This window comes from Urocampus carinirostris, chromosome 15 (genome assembly GCF_059441175.1).
Source record: "Urocampus carinirostris isolate Australia breed hairy pipefish chromosome 15, RoL_Ucar_1.0, whole genome shotgun sequence".
Lineage (NCBI taxonomy): Eukaryota > Metazoa > Chordata > Actinopteri > Syngnathiformes > Syngnathidae > Urocampus > Urocampus carinirostris.
The window spans coordinates 28,305,304-28,311,303 of NC_142363.1; the positions used below are offsets into that span (position 1 = coordinate 28,305,304).

General features: G+C 37.6%; 1 long non-coding RNA gene across 2 annotated transcripts in view; it reads right to left on the reverse strand.

Annotated features, from left to right (window-relative positions):
• The window catches only part of LOC148352047 (uncharacterized), a 75,005-nt gene extending 71,676 nt beyond the window's left edge, over positions 1–3,329 (reverse strand). For both annotated transcript variants that reach the window (XR_015852948.1, XR_015852949.1), the window contains exons 1-2: positions 3,149–3,329; positions 2,877–3,041 (exon numbers count right to left, since the gene is read on the reverse strand). This is a non-coding gene — a long non-coding RNA (uncharacterized LOC148352047). The remainder of the gene's footprint in view (positions 1–2,876; positions 3,042–3,148) is intronic.
• Positions 3,330–6,000: the final 2,671 nt, after the last annotated feature.

Sequence of the window (6,000 nt, forward strand, 5' to 3'; positions counted from 1 at the left end):
TGGTGCTCCAAAAAGGCAAGACGAGTTTTGAAAAGAATAAACTCGGCTCTTTAATTCAATTGGTCAATAAATTGTTTGTTAGATGAATTTATTTACCAGCCATATTTTATTTTAAAATGTGAAACTGGAGTGCCACGTCCAATTTTGTTGTCACAATATGTTCAATCCATTTTGTAACAATGATAATAAAAGGTATGTTCTATTCTATTCTATTAGCTACTAATACTCGATATCGGCCCTGAAAAACCCATATCGGTCGATCCTTAATGCGGATCCGTCCAAAAATATACAAAGGTTCGAGGACGGACCATGTACAAAACATACGGGCAGGGCAGAAGAATGCGGGGACACGAACCCAAAGGGACCAGTCTGAAAAACAGCTTGCATGTGGGAGGTGAGCATGCCGTATAGTCATTAAGCGCGGCAGGCTGGACATTTTGTACCATACGAACTTGATTCTTGCGCAACGCGCCAGTGCTTCGTGTTAAACACAAGAACTGAGGCCGTCTTGTGTTGCAAATATTCCATCTTACTGTCCGACGTGAATTTCCGAAAGAACTAATGCATCTTTTTCCAGTCTATAACTTGTAGCTGTTGATTGTTTCTTAAAGGGACTATGTGTATGATGACTATTTTTGCACCAAATGTATAATTGCGCAAACCCTTACGATACCAAACTGTATTACGATACCAAACTGTATGTAACATCCTACATGGCGACATTTCTTGTGTAAATTATAACTATAACCTTATCCTCCTTGTTTTATAACCTTATCTTCTCTGTTCCTTTATCTTCTTGGCTTTTTTACCTCACTGTGAATGTGTGAACCTGGAGTGTCATGCCCAATTTCGTTGTCACAATATGTTAACCTGACATGCATGTTTTTGGAATGTGGGAGGAAACTGGAGTGCCTGGAGAAAACCCATGCAAGCACGGGGAGAACATAACAAGGATGTATTTAAGCTGAAATAATTAGAATTTGTGCTTTATTTTATTATTGAATAATACATCTTAGTGACTTTTTTTAAAAATGAAAAATATATGAATTGTCTTTTTTTCAAGCAAATTGATATGAATACTGTAATGATTTAATTTAAAGATCACCCTTTCGGATGAGCTTTAACGGCATCTAGTGGTAGTTTCCGTCGCCATAGTTTTTATTCAATGCTACTCTTGCGAGTAAAGAAATTTTAAAAAATGATGTACTGCAGATCGATCCTGTGTGGAGTTTGCATGTTCTCCCCATGCTTGCAGGAACTCCGGTTTCTTCTCACATTCCAAAAACATGCATGTCAGGTTAATTGGCCGGTCAAAATTGTCCCTAGGTGTGAATGAGCAAGTGAGTTGTCTGTCTCCGTGTGCCCTGTGATTGGCTGTTGAACAGTTCAAGGTGTCCTTTGCGCACTCCCCGAGGATAGCTGGGATGGGCTCCAGCACCCCCGCGACCCTACTGAGGATAAGTGGTGCAGATAATGGATGGATGGATGATTTGCAGGGCATTTTGTAGATAACGCCATTGTCATACAATTTGAAAATAAATAAATGTATATATTGTATTTAATATGAAACTCTTCATCTTCCTATACTCATTAAATCATAAGTCAATTAAAAATCTACATGAAAAACATTTATAGTTGTAATAAATTACACCTTTGAAGTTCTCCAATGTGTTACTGCAGTCCATTTCCAGTTGCCAATGTTTTTGTCCAGTGCTACTCTTGCGAGAAATAAAACACTGTAGTGCAGATCGGGAAAGATCAAATATGCTGTACTCAATCTAGGCAAATACAGTACTTACATTTCTGGTTAATAATCAAAATTCCAATATATACTTAAAAAGCGACTAACACATTATTTTTCCTTTATTGATTTTAAAGACATTGTGAGAAAACCCTGGTGTCATACATTATGAAAATATATAAATGTATATATTGTATTTGATTTCAACTCTATCACTCAATACGTATTACATCATGAGTAAAAAAACCAACATTAAAAACAATTTGGAATACTCCAATTTGTTACTGTGGTCTTATTTTTCTTGAAAGTGTTTTTTTGATTGCTGTAGTGCAGATTGATTAATCGTGAAAGAATAAATACCCTGTACTCAATCTAGGCTAATACAGTACTTACATTTCTGGTTATTAATCAAAATTCCAACATACACTTAAATGGTGACAAACACATAATCTGTCCTTTATTGATTTGTAAGGCAGTTTGGGCATTTTGCATTCCATAAATGTAAATATTGTATTTTATTTAAACTTTTCATCAATAAGTACTTATTAAATCATAAGTAAGAAAGTCAACATTTAAAACATTTGTAATTGTAATAAATTACACCTTTCATCGACATAACTTACTGCAGCATGAGAATTTTGACATTCATGCTCCCATGCTGCATTCGACCACTAGATGGCAGTGTATCCCACTGAATACACTATCCTGTGATCTACCAGCCCTACCTCAGTGATCTACCAGTAGATCGCGATCTACTTAATGAGCAGCCCTGATCTACCTGTTCCTAGTGATTAAGAATTGATTCATTTATTAATTGTTTAGCCATTTTGTTTTATTGAAAAGCTATTTAAAAAAAAATATATATATATTTAATCAGTTTTTGTTGCCATGTAGTCAGGAGTAATAGCATCATTACAAACTCATTTTCATTATATAAGTCATTATTATTTTTTAAAATAATTGTCAGCCATTTTGAAAAAATCTAAACACGGCATTGAAAATGTTTTAATGTTCCCGTTGTGACGTATTCCTACGGAACAGAAGTGTAAGATCCCCCAAAACATTTTCCATCTCTAGAAACTGTGATATATAAAATGTTTGAGAATATCAAGAAAAGCAGAAAGAAACAACACACCTGTTTTCCGTATTGGCCGCCATGCTGAGCTACATGTTACACGGAATGACGTCATTTCCGTCAAGGACAAAAGTTTGGAAGTCTTCCTTATACTGTATCCATTTCTCCGTTTCTATTTAGCCAGGTGACATTCTTCTTCTGTTTTTAAGCATTTTCCACCTTTACCTGCAATGAAACACAAACAAAAATAAACACATTATTCCTTTCTTACATAACATTTAGTGATTCTAATCAACACGATTTAATTATACGTGTTTAAAGATGTCAATTACCTTTCTACCTCACTGAGACAGACAGATGTAACAAGCTCCTTTAAAGAAATCATAAATAAATGAAGATGGCTGGGGGAAGAAAAGAGGAGAGCTTTAAAAGTGCTGATTCGATTACCCGGAGGCGGTTGCGGAGAGATTTTGGGCACTGCGAACGAGAAGCCGGTGTGCGGTTCCGCTACTCGTCACCTCAGTTGCCCTCTGGAGCTCCCCTGGCAGAGCGATACTGCCCCCTGTCGGATGGCGGCGGGATTGCGCCAGTTCACCGTCTGCCTCATTGAGGGCGTTTGAGGTGACAGACACAGCTGAGAGAAAAAAAAAAAAAAAGAAAAGCGCAGCAAAAAAAATGTCCTGCAAAAAAATGAGTTTGGGATCGTGTAGAATCGTTCTTTGTGTTTTGCCACTAAATGTATTTATATTTAAGATGCATCTCACTGCTAATTATGATATTAACTCTTTCAATGTCAGACGTTTCTCTCAAATACTAAATACCAATTTTTGCCATTTGACAAATTTTTGAAGGCCTACAAAAATGTTTAGTTCTGTATCTTTATATGTATTGCGCAGGGTTGGGTAGGGTTACTTTAACAGGATTACTTTCAATGACTTTTGGATTACTCCAATACCAAATATGCTAATAAAAGACAAAAGAAACTTAATTGCAGGCTTGGGGAGTAACGGAATACATGGTACGGCAAAAATGATATCTATAGTAATAGTGCTGTCCATATTCACATGGGCACTTTGATCGCAAAATAACATTTTATTGCATGAACTTTGCAAGATTGTTTCAGTGCCAGATGTCTGCAGTTATGTGATCACATGATTTCACTCACTCTGGGGCCTCCCAAAAACTCTCAATTGCTGGATAGAGGAAGCAAAGCAACACGAAGAAGTGGGGGATCCTGGATGTGTGGACAAAGATCTGATCGATGCCGTTCCTGCCATCTGAGGGTGGTTTATTATACTGAAATATTTCCCAGGGGCTTGATAATTACTGATCAACAGTGCCAAATCCTTTAGCATAGTTTTTTTAGGAAAACATGAAAAAAAAAACTTTTTGTTTGGCACTCAGGGACAATGCTTCTCAAAACATCTTTATGGCATTGAATTAATGAATTACATTAGTGAAGTACTTCTTATCTAGGACAGGGGTGGGCACATATTTTGAGTCAAGGGCATTTGGCATTTCGCAAAATGACTGGGAGAAAGAAAAATATCTATTTTATTTTTTGTATCCAACGATGATTTGGAATCCAGTACCTGGCAGTACATGCCATCTGTTTTATGAATTTAAAGGTAGAAATTTTTTGCACATTTGATCCAGGTAAAAATATAAAAAGAATGACCACCCAAAAATAGAGATAAGAATGAAGCTGCATTTATGAAAAGATAAACATTTTTGGGGGGACGATTTTTGCACAACTTATTTAGGCAAAAAAATAAAAAGATAAATAATGGAAAGAAGTCTTTTGAGGACAGCAGCAGCCATATGCATTGAAGTAAGGTTATACGATTTATTGAAATTGCTTTTAAAACACTTTGAATTAAAGTAGTCATTTTTCAAAGCACTTCATTTGATAATATGGATTAAAAAAAAACTCAAAAATGAAATACGGGTATCTTAGTTTTTTATTCATTAAATTCTGATAGAATACATACAGCACATGATAAAAAATACCAAGTAAAGATAAATGTTGCTAGCTGCTTGAATGTGGGAGACACTAAGGAGAAGATATAATTATTATTATTAATATCATTATTAGTACAATCAATAGGTAGGGCGCCCGCCCCGAGACTGGGAGGTTACAGGTTCAAGCCTCGGCCGAGTCATACCTAAGACTTATAACAGGTACTCATTGCCTCCCTGCTTGGCGCCTGGTTTTTAGGGGTTGGAATTGGGGGGTTTGGTCACTTAATGACTCCCAAAACATCAGTTGGGTTGAGCGAGGGGGCTGGGAATCCCCTCCTCTAAATCAATCTCCCAAAAAGAGTCAGACTGTTCTTGACTCTAGCCACCTCCCACTAGGCCCTAGGCCCGCGTACGTGGCACAGTTCTGAGGTCATGGGATGATAACCAGCTCAGTAGCCTAGATGGTAAGGCGCCCGCTTTGAGACTGGGAGGTCGGTGGTTCGCGCCCCGGCCGAGTCATTCCTAAGACTTAAAAAGTGGTCGGCGGCGCCCTCTGTTGGCTGCGGCTGCATCGGCTCGCTACAACGGGTCAGGTGCAATCGACATTTCGTTCTGTGTACATTGTTACACAGAATGACAATACAAGGACATTATTATTATTATTATTATTATATCCAGCTACCAGCCTTCCTGTGCGGAGTTTGCATGTTCTCCCTGTGCTTGCGTGAGTTTCCTCTGGGGACTCCGGTCTCCTCCCACATCCCTAGTGACTAGGGGGATATGGCTCTGGTATATAATATACAATATATATAATATGTTTGGTGGGCTAGATGAAAAAGCTTAGACAGGCCTCATGTGGCCTGCAGGCCTTAGTTTACCCACCCCACTGAAATAGTGTTTAAAAGGGAGAAAAACAGTAATATGCTGCCACCTACTGATATGGATGAATGTCAGTTTCTCGTCTGATCCCTGTATGAAAGCATACAAACAATAAACAATGACATTTTTTTTCAAAGATAAAATGGGGCAATTTCTTGCAGCAGACTCGACAAGGATTCACTAGAAAATGGTTAAAAAAATCCCATTTTAAAGGGACAGTTTGCATTGTTTAGCGCCCCTTTGTGGTAAAATAAGAATCATCCATTTAAAACACACACACAAAAAAGAATTTGCCTTGAATAATAAACAAAAGACATGAACTATCATATATGGCCTCTGCTGA